Raw genomic sequence first — 24,014 nt, forward strand, 5'->3', positions numbered from 1 at the left:
AGATCACTTAGTTTACTAAGTTATGTTTAGTTAAATTAGTTCCAAATTGTTTGAGGAACTAATAGAGAGTTAACAGTCAATTGGTGCAATAGTGCATCGACAAGTGTCACTCTAGTTAACCGAATATTCGCTCATCAGAAACTCACGCATGTCAATTTTGAGAAAGACACAATTGAGACTAGAGTGCAGGGATATTGTACTATCAGTTGTGTGATTTATTGAGTTGTAAATATCATGCATGTAATCAAAGGACCCATGTTTGGATTGTGTAGTTTTGGAAGCATGAATTCCCTTTAAATACGAGCTATTCATCCTAGGAATTACACAAGAGATTAGGATCTTGGAGAGTTTTTGAATAGGCTAAGGATTTGGTTTAAGCTAGCTTGTGAGCTAAGAGACTTGAGAATACTTGTGTAGAATTGTTTAGTGAAAACAAGCTTTGTATATTCACTCATATTTCTGAATTAATTTAATACAGATAGGTGGGGTTTTCAGTTGAGGCTTTCCCTAGGAAAACTTATTGTGTTATGTTCCATTGATTTGTCTTCTTATTGTTCATATTGTTTTCATTGATCTATTGGCTTCCGCTGGTTGAAAGTAGAAATAGATTCCTATCATATGCTTTAGTAAATTGCATGAGCTTGTGAATCTACAGGAAATTCCACATTATGTGGACTGGTTTTGTAAATGAGATAAGCCTCCCTTGAACATCAATGAGGTATGGTTTTGATTTTGGTATCGATTTGGTTTTTCTAACATGGCCTACTTGAAGGAAGATGAGAATCAGAGATGACGAGGAAAATGGTAGACTATAGTTCCTATGACTCTCCCTACATATCAATTGGGCAACAAGGGGATGAGTATTCTCCTAGCATAGCAGATACATTGAGGATTTGGAGGGAAGAGATCAAAATTTGCAAAGCAGACAATGACAGGTTAGTTGAGTCTCAGGAAAGACTTGCAACAGCTCATGAAAAGCAGGTAGAATTCAATGCAGCAATTCTTCAAAGCTTGTCAGAATTGTAGAGACAGGAACGGTTGAGGATCATCCAAGAGAAGGAAGATAAAACTAATTGATCATATGGTGTCAAGTATCGGTCCAAATATAGGTTCGATAAAGGGGATACAATTAGAGGTGGCATATCATTAGACACACCTGAAAGGAGGCCTGGTATGTATGTGTATCATTCCAGTTCCTCATCTAGGAGGAATTATCATCATCATCATTGTCATCATCCTTATAGGAGGAGTGAGTAATTTCCTTAGAGTTCAAGAAATTCAAGCCTCCTACATTCGATGGAGAGATGAAGAAGTCAGAAGATGCAAAGGCATGGTTTCTTGGGATGAAGAAATTCTTCAAATTGCATAACTATTCAGAGAACATGAAATCCAAAATAGCCACCATCAGCCTCAAAGGGAAAGAATATAGTTGGTGGGAATATGTGAAGAATGTTCAGGGCATTCGGGAAGAAGAGTTGATTTGGGATGAGTTTGATAGACTCTTCAAGAATAAGTACCTATCAGAGAGGTACTATGATGACAGAGCTAAGGAGTTCTATGAGTTGCAGATGAGTTCTATGACAGATGATGAGTATACTAGAAATTTCCTGGAGTTATTGAGGTATGTGACTTACCTCAAGGATGATAAGGATAAGATTCATACATTCTGTTATAACTTTCTTTTATATCATAAGAGATGTTACAAATTTTTAAAATTTTGCTAATTAATTCTGGGCGAAAAACCTTAAGGTTTATAAAAAATTTATGGGAGAAATGTTATTAATGGGTTATATTTTTTAAAAGAAACATAAAAAACATTGGACCAAGCATCCAATCTCCAAGTTTATATGTCAAAGTTAATTATTCATTAGTGTTAGTCCACCAAATAAGCGCCTAATACAACATGCCAAGCTATAGGATAAAGGAGCAAAGGAATGCATTACGTGTCGAAAGGAGTTATAAATGTTTAATTATATGAGGGATATATGTTAATACAATTAATAAAATTTCGGACCCCCTCATTCAAAATTTGCTTGAAAGAGAGGGTGTCCCGAAATTGGCAGTTTGACAAAACCACCTTTGTCTTACGTGGCATGCTTTTGTGAATTCCGGCACCCCTTGCAGTAAAACCATTTACCAACAGACACCCCCCCCAACCCCCAAAATCCACTTATGGTTTCAATACAACAAAGAGATTGATAGTGGGGATTGATATAAATGTCCATTGGGTACCTGTTACATTCACAATCACAACCAGTTTCTCTCGGGTTATCTATATGGACTTGGGTTTGGATGTGCAGGGGGAGAGGCAATCGAATTATTATAGTGGTACCTAAATCATGGCCCCTGTTGTGTTTGACCCTAGAGCTCACAACTAATTTCCGTCGTTTGTATGACTGGATTACAAACTATGCACTGCATTTCCCCACATTTGAAGCCAAGTACATGTGTTTTATGCTTCTCTTCATGGTGGATCCTGCAAACATTGAGTATATTCTCAAGACCAATTTCTCCAATTATGTCAAAGGTCCTGCAGCTCATCAAATCTAATATGACCTATTGGGTGATGGCATATTTAATCTAGATGGAGAAATGTGGAAGCTCCAATGCAAGTTTTCCAGCCTTGAGTTTTCATCTAAGATGTTACGAGATTATAGTACATATACCTTCAGGAAATATGCCCTCAAATTAGCCATGATTTTTGAAGGGAGAGATTGCCCATAGTAATAACAAATTGGTGGCCAATATGTAGGATCTTTTCATGTGGCTGACATTTGATTCGATATACAAGCTGGGGTTTGAGGTTCAAATAGTTTCTTAGGCTTCCTCTCTTCCAAATGTTCCATTTTCTTCATCTTTTGACAGGTCTAACGCCCTCTGTGCCTATGGATATTACGACCCTCTCTAGAAGCTCAAGAAACGCTTCAATTTTGGCTCTGAGGTCAAGCTAAAGTAAGACGTTAGGGTTTTCAAAGATTTCACTTATGGAATTATACAGAAACACGGAAATATCTTGAATGCACATCAAGGTGAGGTAAAGTTCGATCTTTTGTCAAGGTTCTTTTTCACAGCCAAGAAAAATCCGGAACTCTACACTGACAAAATTGAGAGATGCAATTATGAACTTTTTTATAGCGGGGTGTGATACCACTAATGTCACTTTTTAGTGTCAGTCTTTGCAGCCTTCCACCAGTGATCAAAAAATTCTCTTACAAAGTGGTCTTAGGGTGTCAAAGTCAATTTTTTGTCATTTCAGTGAGTCTTCAAGTAAAAATTTGGTCACTGGGTATTAGGTCTAGGATTGTTTTCACTCCTTCCTAAGTTTTCCAAGTATTGGTCCATGTCACCATTCGGCTGAGTGTACCATCATTCAAAGAGTTGTCATCATTATTTTAGGTTCCAATGGGTCATTTTACACCTTGTTTGTGCTTCAGTTGTGCTTAGGTAAGGCTCATTTCCCTCTCCTAGGGTTTTGAAAGTATTTTTTCTTGGATGGTCAAATCATCAACAAAACTTGTATCCTGATGCTTATACACCTTCCCCTATCCTTAATATACCTTCTTAAACACTTCCCATCACTGATATCCCTCAAATTCATCATTTTCCCACAAACCCTAGCTTATTGCTACAATTTGACACTTTCTTAGGTTAGGCCTATGCTTTTCCCTTTTGGACCCCTTCCCCTCACTCAATACTTGAAATTCTACTTTCCCCTACTTCCTAACATCCCTACCTACTTCCCAAAATTTTCTCAAGAAATTATAAACCCCTCATCCCCTTCATTTCCCTTCATTTCTACAAATCTCCTGTTCCACACATCGGGATAGGTTTTATTAAAATGATGTTTCTGAGCAAGAAAATATGAATTTGACAAAAGTGAGAGAAGTTTTTGTCCATCATAGACCCAAGAAGAAAAAACTCCTTAATTTTTTACACATGTCTCATGGTTTGGGAGAAATGTCCAAACAATCATTTGCCACAGGACAGTCGCTGCCCTTTTGGAGTGACCTTGGTAAAATAAAATTTTATCCTAGATGGAATGTCCAAAAGACTTGTTTGATGAGTCAAATGATAACCAAACACATAGAGATTTTCAATGAGCTATCATGAGCTCAATTTGGAGTTGAGGAAGACCTCCAAACGTTGACTGAAACAACACTCTACATTTTGGCAGCCTCATTCTTCACATTTTGACCAGTCTTGGGAGATTGAGCTTTTGATAGGGAAAATGAGCTTCAAATTGAAAAATTCAAGATGTTCTGGAAAGTATACTCAACAATATTTCCAACGAGCTATCCTACACCTAATTTGGACACCAGGAAGGTAGTAAAACGTTGTCTTGAAGTGGTGTTGTGCGTTCAAGAAGTGGTGTTGCACGTTCAGGAGGTGGCCCTGCACGTCTATGGGTTGGCGCTATGCATTGAGAAGAAGGGCCAAAAAGGCCTCAAACTTCATAAAAACTTAAATATTTCCCTATATTCCCTTCATACAAGTAAGTTTTCCTCCCATACTACATTGTTGGTGTGCATTCAAACTTTTTAACATAATTCCCCATGGCAAATGTCAAACCCTAAATTCCCCCTTGGTTATGCCTGAACCCTAAAACCCCAATTATTCCTCCTATCACTTATCACTAAAACTCCAAACTCTTTCCCTACATCATTCCATAACATCCACATCCCTTTATCCCTCTTCCCAAACAGCAATATCTCAAACAAAACCAAGCCCTCCCTCTCACTTTCATAATTCATATCCTTCCCTTCCTTTTCTAGTCTACCAAACACCTCATAAGGTCATCTCCCATCCCCTCACCCCCAAATCACTCTTGGTCATTCCCTTTATCCCTTTTCTTGGAGTGTATAACATCAAGCCTTGCAAACATGGACAGATGAGAAGGCCAAAGAGACTATAGCTATGGAGGTGCCTAGGACTTACATGACATATCAAAGGGGCACAAGGAGATTGTTTGTAGCTGATAGGTAAGTGTTTGATCCACATGATGTGGAAGGGACCTTGCCTTCTTCATCAACTCGTATGCAAATGCTAGCTCCACAGGATGTGGAAGGGGCTTTTCCTTCTTCATCAACACAATAGGTACAGGTGTAGCAGCTACACAAAGGGAAAGAAAATATGCTGGAGGAAAGTTTTGATGATGAGGAGGAAGAGAGAGACTTTGATTTGATAGAGCATAATGAGCCGGAGAAACATCATATTCATCATATCATAGAGACAATTGACTTGGAGGCTCAGGATGAAGCAACCAAAAGAAAACATCATCATATAGGAGAAAGAGGCTCAAATCTAAGCATTGATGGACAATTTGGAGACGGCCAAGTATGTCATCACATATTTGGAAGAAGAAAACAAGTAGTTGAGTGACAAGCAGGGCCTTATGGAGCTAGAACTTCTTAAGGTAAAACAGCAAGGTGACGAAGAGGCACAGGTCGCTTCGACTCCTATTGAGAAGGAAATTGAAGATCATAGAGAGACTTGGCTTGAGAGAGTCAATTTGCACCTATAGAAGTTATTGCAGAAGGCCAATAGAGGCAACTAGATGATGAGATACATGGCCTACCATTACAGGACTTGAAACAAAATTTGCAACATGAGGGTCAAAAAGATGAAAGTTAGGCTATGGCGGGCTCTAAAAGGCAAAAAGGAGGAGAATAGGCTTAGGTTTCTTGCTAAATCTTCCTTGGCTCATCAGGATACTTGATGATGGTGCTTCTCACCAATTTTGGGCAAGTTTGGAAGAATTTTTGTCATTTGCAAATTTGGGAATTTTACACACAGAAAATCTGCCTCAACGCACAGCGTCACTGGCATTGCGCTTTTCCTAGGGGAACCCAATGCACAAATGGTTTGAATTTTTGGATTTATAACAATGCGTGCATGCACCTTATGGATTTTCTAAGTTTTTGGGGTAGAACTGGTCCACCAAAAGGTCAAAAAACACCCTAAAAATGACCTTTCTGCCACGTTTTGGACACAAAGAAGTAGTCATGGGAGAATCAAGTTTTGAGGGTCCAAATGAGCTTCAAATGAAGAAATTATAGGTGTTTTGGAAATTAGATTGGAATAAATTTCCAATGAGCTATCATGAGATCAATTTGGATGCCGGGAAGGCCTCCAAAAGGGACTTGAAAGTGACGTTGTGTGTTGGGCCAATGGCACTACGCGTAGGCCAAATTTGCACAGGATGGCTATTTTTCCATTTTTTTTATTGTGTTCATGGATTTTCTCTCATGGAGGATGTTGTACCATTGTAAATGATGACTTGGCATGTAAATATGATGGATAACTAGTAGTAGAAGGTAAATTCATTACATTAAAAGTCATTTTGAGCACAAATGAATCAGTTTCCTCACTTTTAGAGGCAAGTTGTTAGGATGCCTAGATTCCAGTTTCTTGTTCATTGTTGGTTAAATTAGCTCCTCATCTTAGGGATTCGACCCCTGAGGATGGGAGGAGGTTGAAACAATGCCTATATCTTCTTCTTCTTTCTCATTGTAAAGGGTTGGACTCAGCTGGTTGCTTAGGCCTTGATTGTACATCATTTTGTAGCAGTTTAGTAGGAGATTAATAAAAATTGCAGCTATTTATTTGAGATCCATGTGGTATGAAGTTTAGTTTAGTTTCTTCTCTTGTGATCATATGTTAGAATTTCTTGTGTACTTCATTAATCATTTCATTTCTTCTAAGTGAATATTTTCAAGTTGATAGGCAGAATTCATAACATCACTGCTCTGCTTTGGGAAAATATTCAACATTATATGTTTTCTACAGTTTAGGAAGGATCCATGGTGATCACATGCTCTTCATAGCTTCTCATCAGTATTAAAACACTTCACCCATCAAGCCTTAGAGTGCTAAATCTTATGCCTACCTTGCCCTATTGAACACCCTGCAATTTTGACCTAATTCCCTAGCCCTCACTATCTGGATCCTCCTAATCCAACAAAACCTCTTCAAAATAAAATCAAACCTTGTGCTATCATACCTAGCCTAATATCCTTTTCTTGATCTAGTCATCTTGGCTGAGATCCTTATGGAGAGAGCCCTCTCTTGGCCTAGTAGGGCTCACTACTTGCCTAAGCGTGGTTTGTGGTTACCCTGGCATTGCCTTCCTTCAGCTTGAGGTTCAATCCAGGTTCGATATGCGAGCTGTGGTTTGAGGTTCAAATAGGTTCTTTGGCTTCCTCTCTTCCAAATGTTCCATTTGCTTCACCTTTTGATAGTTCTAATGCCCTCTGTGCGTATGGATATTATGACCCTCTCTAGAAGCTCAAGAAACGCTTCAATTTTGGCTCTCAAGTCAAGCTAAAGTAAGATGTTAGGGTTTTCGACGATTTCACTTATGGCATTATACAGAAACATGGAAATCTCTTGAATTCACATCAAGATGAGGTAATGTTTGATCTTTTGTCAAGGTTCTTTTTCATGGCCAAGAAAAATCCGGAACTCTACACTGACAAAATTGAGAGATGCAATTATGAAATTTTTTATAGCAAGGTGTGTCAGGCGGAAAGAGTCGATTGTGCGGACACAACCAACCTCCCTAGGAGCCTAAGACTCTCTAGTGACAAACAAGACAAACAAGAGCAATCCTTCTCTAAACATGCATTTACTATATGGGAAATCAAGTGTTTAGATCCTACATGTAACCCAACGCTGTTGTAGCAGTCCAGCTCCGCTGATCCGGATGAGCTCCTCCTTTACTTTGAAACCTACATACACTAACAATCAAATGATTAAATAGCACTTGATAATCTCATAGAATAAAACATATTTAACACATAGACCAAGGAGTACATGAAACAACTCATAAATAACAAGTTATTGAGAAGAATGGACTCATTTGCATTAATAGGTAACAAAAGGAACAAATACAACCTGAGCCTTGGTGTTGTGCAAGTTCCTCCCAGGGTCCATCAAGAGTTCTCCTTTACTTTGACAAAGCTCACCCACTTCCAAATAGAACAAGCAAAGATGGCAATCTCTCCTCACAAGCTTCTAAATGGGAGTCCTAATTCCAGCAGCATCTACCCATAGAAATGTATAGCTTCCAACCTCTCCTCCTTCTGGCCCAATGCCTGTATTTATAGTGCTCAAGAGGAAGTTAATCAGGTCCACCATCAATGGGATAATCCCCTCTTTGGATGGGATAGCTCCCTTATTGATGGGATAAGTTCCTCTTTGGTAGGGGTGCATGAACCATCTGGAGGCGCTCAATACACGTCGAACAACCTTCTAGAATGCTCTAGAAATGACCACAAGTAACTTTTTAAAGATGAAACTTGTGCATTTTGACCTTTACAGGGGGACGCACCTGCCCCTTTACATACAGAGCGTCCAAAGACGCAACTTTTGTGAACATTGGGTGCGTACCCGCAGGTAAGGTTGAGAGAACCTGCGTACCCAGAGATAAATACATTTGTAAAGACTTTCTCTCTTTTTGGATTTTGACATGGAGAGCAGAGGCATAAGACTTGCCTAAGAGGATAGCATGACTGTTGATAGAGCCATACTAACTGTAAATAGCCATGGTGACATTTTTTAGTGTAACAGATTGCCCCCTAAAGTGCGAAGCCTGTAATAGATTAGGGTTTTGTATTATCTAGGAAGGGTGAAGCGCTTTATCATTTCAAGGATTATCTCGTGGAGAGCCTGGTCAGAACCTGCAATTTTCAACACAAAATACATGTATAAGATTATATCATCACTGAGGTAGGCATTCCCATACTCAGATCAAAACTTTAACTAACAGACTAACTACTCTGATACAGGAATGATCTTGTAGTACATCATAATCATAGACTTTTGTAGACACAGTATGGGCGCAGCCATCTGTTTATGATTAGTCTACTTGGATAATGAATACAAAACTCCTCGCAGCCTGGATGGTGGAAACTAAATCCAGGGTCTTCATTTCTACTTCCCGAATTGGTACGATTCTAGCCATGCGAATAAATGAGTTGATGTCGAACATGGTAGAAACCACTTGATTACCAGTCGATGATGAAAACTGTTAACAAGCGTGAGAGAGACCACCAGTAATGTCAATGGTTCTCAAAGTACCCAGTACAATCCATGAGATGTGAATAAATGAGTTGATGTCGAACATTTCACGGAATCCTTCGATCGAAAGTCAATGATGTAAACTGACGTCAAAGGCGAGAAACCTGCCATTGATGCATGTAGACTTCAAGGTACTGACGATTTCTAAGTCATCTCTCTAGATAATGCGCTGATGTCGATAGAAAGCGACCCTGTTGCAGGCAAGCCCACAACACGAAATCATTGTTCAAGTTGAAGAAATGTTGCTGTAAGGACTGACTCAGGGATGGTCAAATGGATGACAAGTATTTTGCAGATGAAAGTTTTGCTTGCAGACCTCTTGAACACATAACGACACGACAGATGGCTTGGTGATAAACGACTCAAAGTTAATCCCCGGAACCCGGCTGAAGACTTTCAAAGTGGTTTGATCAACTGTGAGGCAAAAGATTTCCCAACCCAGGTGAAAGAAAAGTGTCGTGTCCAAGAGTGGTAATAAAGTTTCTTCTGAGACAAAAGATAACAAACAGGTTCATTCTTCTCTCTTTTCCCCCACCATTTCTAGCAAGTACCTCTTTATTTTTAACAAGCTTGAGGAGGATAACATATGCTTGATTATAAGCTCATCCTTCGGATGAGTCCAACCTAGTTTTGATTCGAACCCTAGGAAGGAGTGGTTCGTTCCTGTTTGTAATTGAACAGGTCCTTTACTGTGAAATGTTTAACGAGCCCAGTATAGGAGAAACTCGGCGTTTTTCAATTTTAGAGAGTCTGAAAAACTTAAGAAGACTCCAAGTTGAACTTTTTCGTAGATTTGTGTCCCTCAAGCCCGAAAAAGTATAAAATAATACCTGGGGGAACCGCTTGATCTTGCGACCAAGGAGTACTTTCATAATTAGTGCCACTGACCTGAAAAGTAAAAAGCGATCAAGGAAACGTCGTTTTATTTCCGTATCGAGTTTGAAACGACAAAAACCCGGCAATCTTTTCCTGATTTTATGGTCAGAAAAGAGCTATAAGGGGACCGTCTTTTAATTCCGTTTTAACGAGTGTAAAAGAAACGCTCGGCAATCTTTTCATTTTTTAGGAGTCAGAAAAGGGCTTAAAAGATGACTTTGATATTTTGGTTTGTGAAAAATGACAATTTTCCCTCTTAATCCCTTTGTCCTGCACAAAAACGACACATTACTCATACCTGTTTAAGATAGGCAAAAATACATTGAAAAATATCCTTCCATGGTGAAAAATGAACAAACCTAGCATTCATTCATCCAAAAAACCTATAAAAAGACTTTTTACCATGTCATTTTTACCATTTTACTGTTGAGGTTGAAAAAAGGGCTTTTGGCAAGAAACTTCCCGTGGTCGCTGCGGAGAATCCGACCGTCAGAATCGAACGCCGTCTCTTCCAGGTATTTCACAACATCCTCCTCTTCAATTTCATCCGATTAAAATTTTGTTTTAGGTTTTAGTTTTGATTTTTGGGGGGTTTTGGGTTTCAAAATTCGCTCTGCGGGGTACGCAGGTGCCCTTAGGGTGACCTGCCTCCCCCGACTTTTTCCTGTACAGGAAAACGGTCAGGGGACGCAGCCCACCTTCAGGCCAGCTGCGTCCCGACGCTCTGTGTCCTAAACGTGGGGTGCGTCCCCCGCGAAAGGCCGAATTTGAAACCCCAAACTCCACAAACAACCATTTAAAATTTCCCAAATCAATTCTAATCTTTGTTTCTTGGTGTGTAGGGCACTCACCATGTTGGATTGGAGAGAAAGAGAGCACGAGGACATTGATTTAGCCACAATTGAACATCAACCTTCCATTGATGCCCTAAAAGCATGCGGACTATATAAATACTGGGCCATACCTGGCATGAGGGCTCAGGTGAGATTCTTGGAATGGCTGGTTGAGAGATGGAACATTCACGAGCAATGCTTTTACATCGGAGGGCACCAGCTCGAGATAGAGCCCTCTGACATATACTTTCTCACTGGCTTGCCAAATAGAGGCGAGCAACTCAATCTAGCCGGGACTAAGCCGGGTGGCCAATCCCTTGCTAGTCTCCGGGCAGATTGGTGCACACCCAATGCACACCATGCGAAAGGCGTAGAAATCAAACACATCTCTCTGCGCGAACTCAAATTTATCGCTTTCACGGTTACCAGAATTTGCGGTGCAGCCGCTTTACATATTGCCACCGGGTCCCAAATGCGGATGGCGATTGACTGTTTCCAAGGCACCATTTTCAACTGGTGTGAAGCTGTGTCGGCTAACATGAAGAGCCAACTGACTCGGGCAAAGAACGAACAACTGAAGACCTTTGGATATGGGCCTCTAGTTGTGAGCTTTGCCTTAGAGAGAGTTCTGATGCTGATCCCTCAGCAACTCACTGTTGAAAACTTGGGTCCTCGGGAGCCAAAGCTGATACGATGGGTTACGGTGATGGCCCGACATCTTGACGAGGGCACGGCGATTGTTCGATTCTCTGATAGTTATTTTCACTGGTTAGAGGACCAGGTTTTTTCGATCCAGGACTTTCCGTATGCCGGAGTAGATTTTCGAGGTGATCCGGACATGGTTCTTCCACAGGGAGAACAATGGGATGACAGAGGTACTTTATTTTTCACAAGTTTTCAAATTATGTATTTTTTTTTTTTTTATATATATCATCTCAAAACTGACAGTAAAAATTTTCAAAATGCAGATGTTGGTCCACAGCGCCCAGCCAACCTCCGGCCTTTTGAGAGGAGACATCTAGTTGCACCGGTACCGGCCCCACAGGACACGGCTGCAGAGTCACTAGCTGAGTTGGAGCAGGATCTAGAGCGTCTGACGGTGGATATACCTGAGACTACCATAGATGATATTCCTATCAGACTTCAGCGCTATGTAGTCGCAGTCCCTGGACCGTTTAGGAGATTTTTGTGTAAGGTAGCCCGTGCAGTGGTGTCGTATAGGGAGCACCACCAGTGATTGGCTAGTCACTTTGTAGACACATGTGACATTTTTGACTTTTTGTACTTATCATTTTGCCGATCATAAGGTGTTTTTCAACCTATGATCGAAGACGATGTATATTTTTGACACACTCCTATCTATATATATATATATATCACTATTACCGGCTTATCTTGTTTAACATATGTGATGAAATGTTTTTTTTTTAAATTTACTTGCATGATTATCGTAAATGTCTGTCTAACATTCGAGAAGCAATTGCATCTGCTAATGTATTTAAAGACCTCGGAATATGCTGATATTCAATGTAATCAAATTCACATTCCAAGAGACGCACTCTCAAAAACAACCTTAATAACACAGGATTTCTAATGGCATATACTCTATTAAGCTGTAATACAACAAGTTCAGAATCTAACCTCACTATCAAACGTCGAATTCCAAATGAAATAGATTCGGATAATAATTCAACCACTGCACTGTATTCTGCAATGTTGTTTGTTGTTTGACCGAGGCTTACCCCATGCATAGAAACTAACTCGTCAGAGGGCGAATAGATAACCCAAGCTGCGGAAGAGATATTCCATGTACTATGACAAGCACCATCAGCAAATCCGATGTATGTTTGGAGAGGCGTCGACATCTGCAATATCAAGAGTAAAACCAAGATAAGCCAGAATAACGACGAAAAACACACTCTCTAAGCTAAGCACACTGACTAAACTAACAAACATGCTAGCTAGAAAGAAAATCTAACCTAACTAAAAATTCTCCATACCTACCATTTAAGCATAATACCTCTTTAGGTAAAGTCCATTTCTGGGTTTACCCAAAGAGTCCCCATCAAAATCTACCAGCTCATAAGCCCCTTTTGCTAGCTTTCGCTTTACAATGTAGGGTCCATGCCACATAGGAATGAATTTTCCAGCACCTAGCTTATCATTAGCTTGATCATATAATAGCACTAGGTCTCCCTCCGAAAAACTTCGAGGGGTCACATTTCTATCATACTGAGCTTTCATTCGCTTCGCGTGAGTCTCAATTGCCAATGTAGCGTCACGTCGAGTCTCATCTAATTTAGCTAAGTACAATAAACGTTTCTCCTCTTCGGAAGTAGCTGGAAGTAATTCGACAGCCATTTGAAGTGATGGGATTTCGCATTCAATAGGTAACACAGCTTCCAAGCCATAAACTAGCTGGAAAGGAGTGAACCCTGTTGAAGTTTTCACTGAGGTTCGGTATGCCCATAGCGCTGAAAATAACATGTTGTGCCAATTCGACCGATGAATACCAATGGTTCGTCGGATCATGATAACTAGAACTTTGTTGATAGACTCAACCAAACCGTTGGCTTGCGGATAATAAGGAGTAGAGCTATCGTGGCGCAAGCCAAGCTAGCTTGTAAGTTCAGTCATCATGATGTTTCGAAAATGGCTCCCATGGTCAGTAATGATTGCTTATGGGACACCAAACCTAGTTATAATATGATTGAATACGAAAACTGCAGCTGTTTTGCCGCTTGCGTCGAATGTAGGCATCGCCTCGGCCCATTTAGTAAAATAATCAGCCGCGAGGATGATATACGCATGCCCCCCGGCCGAGTGAGGGTTACAAGTAATAAAATCGATACCCCATTTGGCGAATGGACCAACGACAATTATAGGGTGGAGAGGAGCAGGTGGTGCACGCATCTTGCGATCAAACACTTGATAGTTGTGGCACTTCCGGACTGCAATGATACAATCTTTAAACATAGACGGCCAGAAGTAGCTAGCGCGCAACACCTTCTGAGCTGTGGCATACCCAGACATATGACCGCCACATGCTCCAGAGTGACAATCATTCAAAACCCGCTCAGCCTCTTCGTGAGTTAAACAACGTCGAAAAACTAAGTCTGCCCCCCGGCGATAAAGTGTATCTCCAATAATCTTGTATTGCTGGGATTGAAACCGAATTTTTCGACGTTCCGACTTTGAAGCTTCAGGCCGAAAGGTTTGGGTTTGGAGATAGATGATTATATCCCCGTACCACGGATCTACAGTACTGATAAGAAACAAAGATTCGTCCGCAATGGTCTCCTCTGCCACAGTTTCTGTGTCAGCACGCAGGAAATCACACATCAATTCCGCGAAAACTAAGGATTTCTTAGACTTGGACTTCTCAAACTCCAAGTCGAACTGTTGCAGGATAACGATCCATTTAGAGTACTTGCCCCCTAGCAGTTGTTTTGTCAAAATATAAATCATAGGGTTGCAATCCGAAATAACTGTAGTTTTACGGAGAAGAATGTAGTGACGAAAACGCTGAACAGCTTGAACGGCTGCCAGGGTCAATTTCTCCACATGCGAATATTTTAGCTCGGTGGGATTTAAGGTCCTACTAAGATAATATATCACATGTTCCGCTCCGAATTCATCTTCTTGAACTAACACCATTCCAATGGTGGAATGCGAAGCTGCGAGGTATAAGAAGTAGTCTTGGTTGTAGTTGGGAGGATGCAACAACGGTGCATGGGTCAACGCGTGTTTAAGTGCATCAAAAGATTGTTGGGCAATCTCGTCCCAAAAGAATTGAGCGTTCTGTTTCAACAACCGTGTAAAACCTTTAGTGACCTCGGCGTAGTTTGGAATGAATCGGCGTAAAAAGTTCGCTTTCCCTTGCAAACTTTGGAGTCGGCGCAAACTCGAAGGAGGAGGCAATTTGATGATAGCTTCGACCTTCGAGGGATCGACGCGAATGCCGGCTTTTGAAACAACAAATCCCAGCAATCGACCTGTTTCTATACAGAAAACACACTTGTGGGGATTCAACCGAATTCGATAATGCCTACACCTCATAAAGATTGCTCGTAAGTGGACAAGGTGATCAGCTCGATGTAAAGAATGAGCAGGCAAATCATCGAGATACGGTTGCACAATGTGCTTGATGTCATGAAATGCATAAGACATCGCCCGTTGAAAAGTGGCCCCGACATTCTTAAGCCCAAAAGGTAATTTACAATAAGCAAATGTCCCCCATGGACAAATGAATGTCGTTTTTGGTTGGTCAGCAGGTAGAATATTGATTTGATTATAGCCTGAAAAACCATCCATAAAGGAAAACATTTCACTTCCGGCACAATCATCAATAATTTGATCGATATAAGGCATAGGATAGTTGTCTTTTGGACAAGCTCGATTTATATCCCTATAATCGATACAGATTCTTGTTGTTCCTTGTTTCTTGTTGACCGGAACAATATTCGATACCCAATCCGTTAACGGGATCAGATAAATGAAACCTGCTTTCAACAGCTTTTCGACTTCTGCTTTAATTGCAGCCGCTTTTCGAGGGTGAATCTGACGCAACCGTTGCCGGACGGGTTTAGCATCCGGGTAGGTCTTTATTTCATGAACAACAATGGCAGGATCGATTCCTGGCATTTCCTCGTAAGACTAGGCAAACACATCACGGAATTCTTGGAATAGGGCCTTGTAAGTTTGGATTTCATCTTCTGTACAGGCGGCACCTATATGAATGTTCTCCTCAATTCCGGGCTTCACTGAAATATCAATGGGAATAGTACGAGAAATATTCCCTAAATTCAGCTCTGAATCAGAATGTTTCGTTGGATCCTGAGCGTCTTTGACATATTCAGCGGTAAAGATGGATGAAAAATCATTTTCAAAAGCATCATCCTTAGGTAAAAACGAAGATCTGTGATGGAGATCTTCCCATGGTAGATCGTCTACACTTAGGATTTCGCGAAGTTGCTCGTCAGATGACACGACTTCGGGAAACGTTATCCGTTCTAAGGTTGAGGTGAAAAGTGATTCTTCACTGACCACATTCATTTGGTCAACCTGGGTTGAACGTGAGTCGGTAAAAGACATGACAACTTCATAAGCAATTTCATATGGACTCAAAGGCATAGCATCACCGAATGAGTCTATCTCAGATTCAGATGGGACAATCCAAGGATCATCGTAAATAATGTTTTCTGATGTAATCATATGAATTGATGCAAATGAAGGGTCTGCGTTGATTGGAGGGAAAGGAAAAGTTCCCAGTAAACCGGAATCTTTAACTAAACCTACGCCAACGTCCCTATAAGGGATTGTCGTCTTACCGACATGCTGGATACTCTCTGAAGAGGCTGGGTCAGATGAAAAGCATGTCAGCTGATCAATAGTCACGATCTTACCGTTATATGGAAACTTAATTACTCTGAAGACCGATGAAACGACTGCTGTCATAGCATATGACCAACTTCGACCCAAAAGAAGGTTGTAGTCTAGAGGGGCATCAACCACCTCCACATCCAGACTAACGGTTTTACCTTCTACCCCTATAGGTAATTCCTGTAGAATACCAAACGGACGGAACCCACGGCCATCAAAGGCCTTAAGGATGGTGGGGGATTGGTTCAACGAAGGAGAACCAAGCGATCTCCAACATTGAATCGACATAATACACGTAGAAGCTCCCTCATCAATCACAGTCCGATGAATAGGCCTGTTTTTGACTATCACTGGAATCTGGAAAGCCATTTGATGGGGGAGACGCGGTGTACTATTTTATAGATCGAAGATTATCAGGTTCGGGTCCTAAACATCAACAGCTCCGATAGCCGACAAAAGTAATTTTCGCTGTGCTGGGCATGATTGCAGCACTTCTAAAGCCGACATTGCTGAGGGTGAAACAGCTAAGTCCTCAACAATGTTGTAATTTTGGGCCGCTCTCGCATGTGGATTGAAAGCAGACCTTCGAAGTACACCCTTGGCGGGCAGTTTGATTACTAGATCCGGGTTAGGTTTCTCGATCTGTAGTGGATCGGAACCAGGAGCTGAGGTTGATGGGTTAGAGTGAGAAGATTCTGCTTCCTTACCATCAACAGGAGCCTTACTACCATAATCTTGTGATCGAGTCGCAATCCTCACATGAGACATCATCAAAATGGGTTCTTCACTGGCATTCGAGGAAGAACCTATCATCTTATTCTCCTGCTCCGGAAATGGATTTTTTAACACAGCAGGAGTGGGAGAACCTTTGACTATTTTCACAACCTCGGCTCGATGAGGGAAATCTCTCGTAAAATGATCCTCTTCACAAATAAGACAAGGATATCGAGGTTTGCGCTTTTCGTCATTGGTTTCCGACTTTTCTGTTTTCTCCTTCGGAGCCTTGTCTGCTTTAGCCTTCTTCTTTCCTTTCTTCTTTCCACCGTTTTTTGATTTGGCCGTAGACGACTCTACAGCGTGAATATCGGCGGTAAGTTCAGGAGAAGACTCTCCTGTCGGGGAATCAGGCAAAGTGATTATAGGAGTAGTTGAAGCCTTGGAAGACTTCTTCTTGCTCTTAGTATTCACGATACCAATCATACCATCAGTGGCATGAGATCCCGAAGGAGCAGCAACGATTTGATTCGATTTTGGAAGATCCGGAATCTTCTCGTGTAACGTACCCGACTGAGTGTAAACTAAGTCAAGGTATTGTGCCTGAGCAATGACTTGCTCCTCAGTAACTACTCCGACCTTGGCTACATCTTCAGTAATCTTCGGTAATAATGATTTAACAAACCATTCAGCTAAGATTTGGTCCGGGATAAAAACTTTCACTAACCTTCTTCGACGTCTCCACTCATGAATGTGATCAGAAATATACGTGGACGTCGATTGTTTTAGTGAAGTTAATAACTCCGTGCCGTTATCGTATCTGACCGGCAACTGAAAGTGAGTTAAGAACGAAGTAGCTAACTGGCTAAAATTGTAAAAAGAGGCCCGTGGTAACTCAATGTACCACTTGGCCGCGAGACCAATGAGTGTACGCTGGAAAAGACGTAAGCGGATCGAATCATCCGAGATAGAATTTGAAGCACACCAGAGGTGGTAAGTCATCACATGATTGGACGGATCCTCTCCAGACTTGCCTTCGAACTTGGGTATATCACTGGGCAACTTATTTGGCATTGGCGGCCAGAACTGAAGATATTGAATTGGATCATTCGTTAGGCGCGTCAAGTCTGGTAAATCCAAAGTTGCGATAAACGGTAACTGCCGGTTAGGATCTCTAAAACTCTGGGTCACAAGACCAGTCCCAGGAGGAGGATATCCAGGATAACTAGGAACAGGAGTCGCATTTGGGATATTATATCCTCCTGGAAAACCAGGATTAACCGGACCGTACTGGGGTTGTTGAGGTTGTTGATAAGTGTACCCATGATACGGTTGATACTGGTAAACCGACTGTTGGACAGCTTGCCCAGGTTGGTACTGTCCCTGGTATGGTTGGTGAACAAATTGAGGTTGAGTAGTGACAACCGTACTTGTACCAGGCTGACCTGTAGGCATCTGGACCGTGGTTTGAATCGTAGATCCAGACAACGGTAAAGATGTCTGAGGCGTGGTCGCAGAGACAGTAGAAACCGGAGCCGTCGATACTCCAGAAGTAAGTATGGTAGATGTGGTGGTAGTTGCAGCAGCCGTTTGAGATGGAGTACTAGGTGCAATTGGCGGCTGAGTACTACCGAAGTTGCAGAAGTTTGAACATTTGACTGGACAGGTTGCGGTTGCTGGGGTGGACCAGAAACTACGGGTTGTCCAGCTTGAGGTACCAACTGCATACTTGGCTGCAACACCTGTTGACCCTGTGATGGATCCCACACTAACATTCCGGGGTATTGACCCGTAACAGGTTGAGGATACTGAGATCCATAACCGGATTGAGGATAGGATTGATAATTGTAAGGTGCGGTTCCCATACTTGGAACATATGACTGACCTTGAGGCGGTTGATAACCTTGACTTGAGTATTGACCTTGAGGTTGATAACCTTGAGGTAAATACGGATACTGGGGTTGACCTTGACCTTGAGGTTGGTACCCTTGAGGTTGGTACCCTTGGGGTTGATACCCTTGGGGTTGCCATCCTTGAGGTTGCCATCCTTGAGGTTGATATTGATACTGAGGTTGACCCTGGGGTACATATTGAGGCTGGGGTTGACCTTGAGGCATGTATTGCACCATAGGTGCATACTGACCTTGAGGTTGCCCCCCAGACACGATTTGTGTACCTTGAGGTTGCCCCCCAGGCGTTAACTGAGGTTTCCCCCCAGGCGGTAATTGGCCACCTTGAGGTTGGGAAACGGGAACTGAACCTAACATCATGTAAATGTCTCCTACACCCAATGGTATATTACCACTGTTTCCAGCTAATAACCCATGATCAACGGGTTGAGGAGATGCCCCCGCAAAGGTACCAGAAAGAGATTGATACCCGGTGGGAACAGAAGGACCGCCGTGTAAGAAAGATTCAGGACTTTGAGTAAACACGGACGACTGACCAGACATATTTACAGGAGTATAAATACCTCCAGGTGGAAAAGGAGTACGAGGTGTAGAAAAACCTACCCCTGAGTTGTCTAAATAATTGGTTAACGAAAGGTACCAAGTAGTACTTCTAGGAGGACTGTAAAAGATGGATTCACGCTCCCTTAGATCAATAGTAAGTTGATCTTCAAGGTTAGAGACGCCTATTTCTTCCTCTGGAGCAAGTTCTTCAATAACAATCAAACCAGTAGGAAGATTTTCGGTGATAACTCTTTCTATTCTCGGTGAATCTGGAACACTAGAAGTTGGAGTAACAGGTTCAGATATTTCAGGTTCTTCGCCTGTATCACTAGCAGACGAAAAACTACCAACAAGTTCAGAAACTATAACAGCTTCGGGATTATAACTTGTCTCTAAGCCTTGGTAATCTGAATGGACTACCAAGGAAGATTCTCCTTCTTCAGGTGAACCTACTCTACTGCCACTAGGAGGAGTTACAAGGACCTTTAAACCTTCTAGATTACCCGGGTCGTCTCGAGGAGGTGATCCCCTAAGTCTACGGGATCTTCTCAACAATTCGGCCACAGAAACAACTTCAGGAGACTGGCCCCGAAGTCTACGGGACTGTCTCGGTAATTCCGCCACAGCTAAAACTTTTAACTACTACACATGAAAACAAAGTAAAATCTCAAATCAAGCCACCTAAAGTCTCTAAAGAACCAAACAAATTTGAATCACACGCCTAAAGAATCTAGGGCGTCAAACCAAGCACAAACAGTAACCTTCCAGACCAAAAGCGCTAGTTGGTGATGAAACCCAACATCGCCGGATTCAGTACAGAAGTGGCGAGTGGAACAGTTACCCCGGCAACCTGCTTAATGAATAGACCGGCACAAGTTCCTCCACTTTAACCATCTCGAGTGAAGTGAACCCCCCGGAAAATCCAAGTGAGTCTAGCCGACGTCTGCTCCAGGTACAGTGGGATCTTCCCTCCACCGTCACCTCGGTAGAATCCTAAAGATAATGGTCGCTAAGGTTACCAACCGCAACAAATGCACCTGGGGGAACAGTCTACACTTCGACAGCACGCAAGGGCAGAGTATCAAGCTCAATCCCCTTGCCGGTTCCTTGATAATAATCCAAGGTTTACCGACAAGTGACCCCTGGCTCCTCGACAATGGTTAATTCGAGGTTTACCGTTTGTAATACGTGCGTGTCTGGCATCGTTCCCAACGAGGGGGGATTGATCCCCTCACTGGTTCGGACACGAGCTCGTGCTTCTCCTTTAAGAGGAGCTTTCCCAGAGTACAAATGAGACAATTGGATTTATTCTATCACAAGATAAGCTACTTGTTTGGTTTTGTTGTCTTGGAGAGTTAATTACTCACCTACTCCAAGACACTAGCCTGATCTAAATTGGTGTTTCAGAGCCCTAGTAAATAAAAGTTACTACGTTGTTTTTACTTTAAGCGTTAATTTTATGGTTTTTCTTAAAGACAAAAGGTAGCGGAAGTGAAACCAATGGTGTGTAGACTCGACTCAAACCACTACAAAGATGCACCTAAGATGATTTACGTTACTTTCCTTTTTTTCAATGAAATTCCTAACTAAGAGAGTTGAGAGATGCAAATTTTATAGAAAACAACTTTCTTAGTAAAGACAATCAAAGAAACAATTCTCTTTATCTTTCCAAGCATACAAACATGACCACTCCTTACGTGCACGAAAAACTCTTTTTATTTCAAAACTCTTCAAAGCTACTTGAAACAAAACTTTTCAAAGGAGATGTTTTTGTATTTTCTCTTTTTAATAAAGCATATAAATCTATTTTAATGAAAAACAATCTTAAAAACTATAAAATCTATGAAAACTTGACTCACAAGCAAATCAAAAAGGAAATTACTCTAAGCAAACCTAACGAGGCAAAAGCCTACAAAGATGATTCTAGGTTGTTTTACTTGACCAAAATCAAATCAAGGACCAGCTAATGCAGAATCAAAAGACTAGTCAAAACAAAACTCAAATCTTTTTGTTCTTTTTGTAAAATGGAATTCAAGACTTAATCAACAAGCACTTCGAAATTTGCCCAAGAGACCAATCAAAGGTAAGTTGCTCTCACAGGTAGACTTTATGACAGGTCTGACTTCTAAGAATGCTGACAAAACCAGAGAGATCTAAGGCTTGACAACTTCTACCGCCAAAGTCACTACAAGACCTACTCAAAAATCAAACCCTAGGGCTTAAACTTCTATGAAATCCACTAAAACACTCAATGCTATCGAAACAAGTTCAAGTGAAGATCTTTGACAAGAGACTAATGGATCTGGGCAGTAAAAACTAAGAAAAAGCAAAATCTAAGAGAAAAAATGCAAAAAATGGAATTTTCTCAAATTTTAGCAGGGGACGCAGGCAACCCGTTAAGACAGGTGCCGGCTCGCTCTGTGCACACAGCGACAGTGCGTCCAGGGACGCACTGTGCAATACTCAGAGGGTGCGTCCTACTGGAAAATTCAAGAAAAACTAAAATGAATCTAACCCTAAGCTAACCCGCCCAAAAACAAAGTCACAGAGCCAAAAACCAGAAAAATAAACCAATTTTCTCAGAGCAAAGTTCATACAAAGGAAAAGACTTTCACATCAATGGAGTCCCCAGCGGAGTCGCCAATTTGTCAGGCGGAAAGAGTCGATTGTGCGGACACAACCAACCTCCCTAGGAGCCTAAGACTCTCTAGTGACAAACAAGACAAACAAGAGCAATCCTTCTCTAAACATGCATTTACTATATGGGAAATCAAGTGTTTAGATCCTACCTGTAACCCAACGCTGTTGTAGCAGTCCAGCTCCGCTGATCCGGATGAGCTCCTCCTTCACTTTGAAACCTGCATACACTAACAATCAAACGATTAAATAACACTTGATAATCTCATAGAATAAAACATATTTAACACATAGACCAAGGAGTACATGAAACAACTCATAAATAACAAGTTATTGAGAAGAATGGACTCATTTGCATTAATAGGTAACAAAAGGAACAAATACAACCTGAGCCTTGGTGTTGTGCAAGTTCCTCCCAGGGTCCATCAAGAGTTCTCCTTTACTTTGACAAAGCTCACCCACTTCCAAATAGAACAAGCAAAGATGGCAATCTCTCCTCACAAGCTTCTAAATGGGAGTCCTAATTCCAGCAGTATCTACCCATAGAAATGTATAGCTTCCAACCTCTCCTCCTTCTGGCCCAATGCCTGTATTTATAGTGCTCAAGAGGAAGTTAATCAGGTCCACCATCAATGGGATAATCCCCTCTTTGGATGGGATAGCTCCCTTATTGATGGGATAAGTTCCTCTTTGGTAGGGGTGCATGAACCATCTGGAGGCGCTCAATACACGTCGAACAACCTTCTCGAATGCTCTAGAAATGACCACAAGTAACTTTTTAAAGATGAAACTTGCGCATTTTGACCTTTACAGGGGGACGCACCTGCCCCTTTACATACAGAGCGTCCAAAGACACAACTTTTGTGAACATTGGGTGTGTACCCGCAGGTAAGGTTGAGAGAACCTACGTACCCAGAGATAAATACATTTGTAAAGACTTTCTCTCTTTTTGGAGTTTGACATGGAGAGCAGAGGCATAAGACTTGCCTAAGAGGATAGCATGACTGTTGATAGAGCCATACTAACTGTAAATAGCCATGGTGACATTTTTTAGTGTAACAAGGTGTGATACCACTGATGTCACTCTTTCATGGTTATTCTCACTTTTGTCTAAGAATCTCTCTGCAGAGAAAAAAATAGTGCAAGAATTGGAGGAAGTGGAGTAGTCACAAGGGGGCCTAAGCATAATAGACCATCATGATGAATGTCATCGCTTGGAGAAATATTCACAGTTCCTGACTTATGACAAGCTGAGTAAAATGAATTATTTGCATGCAACAATTAGTGAAAGCCTATGCTTATATTTATTTGTGCCACTGAATGGAAAGATTGCATTGAGTAATGAAATTCTTCCAGATGGAAACAAAGTTACAAAGGGGAATGTGATTGATTAGGTCCCTTATCCAATGGGAAGAATGAAAATACTCTGGGGTGATGATGCTCAGGATTTCAAACTTGAGAGATGGCTAGATAATGATGGTGTCTTCCAACCACAATCCCCCTTTAAGTTCACAGTGTTTCAGGCTGGGCCTAGGATTTTCTTGGGAAAAGACTCTACCTACTCGAAAATGAAAATAACAATAGCTGAGCTATATAAATAGGTCATTAAGTATGAGAAAGATTCATTCATTACAACAACCATTGCTCATTTCTTGAGCTTCCTCCTGTACTAATATCGAAGATACTCAATTGTCTCGATGCAAAAGAACTCAACATTGTTTCCTGTGTATATGTTTATTTTCAGGAGGATTTGCTCAGATACCCATGGATGGAAGGAATTATATTTTGAGATATGGGGGCTTCCTGCACATCGAAAAATAGGACACCAGCTGAGGGTGAGTCTAAATGCCCATGTTGGCAATGCATACTCTTTGGAATGTAGTCGATCTGGCCATTTGTTCTTTAATGGAGGTGAGAATGGAGCTATTCATATGTTTGAGGACCAATATCCTCGTCATCACACTAGTCATTCTGATGATTATGTTATAGTTAATGATAAGCCAATTGTTTCATGGGTTCCTCATTCCTGCCCAGTTTATTC

At 41.4% G+C, this 24,014-nt stretch overlaps 1 pseudogene; it reads left to right on the forward strand.

Moving 5' to 3' along the window:
• The first annotated feature begins 789 nt into the window (after positions 1 to 789).
• On the forward strand, positions 790 to 23,574 carry LOC149251494 (cytochrome P450 704B1 pseudogene; annotated as a pseudogene).
• The last annotated feature ends 440 nt before the right edge of the window (positions 23,575 to 24,014 follow it).

Source organism: Pinus tabuliformis, chromosome 7 (assembly GCF_031772625.1).
Source record: "Pinus tabuliformis cultivar Carrire ecotype Pingquan chromosome 7, CPIR1, whole genome shotgun sequence".
NCBI lineage: Eukaryota > Viridiplantae > Streptophyta > Pinopsida > Pinales > Pinaceae > Pinus > Pinus tabuliformis.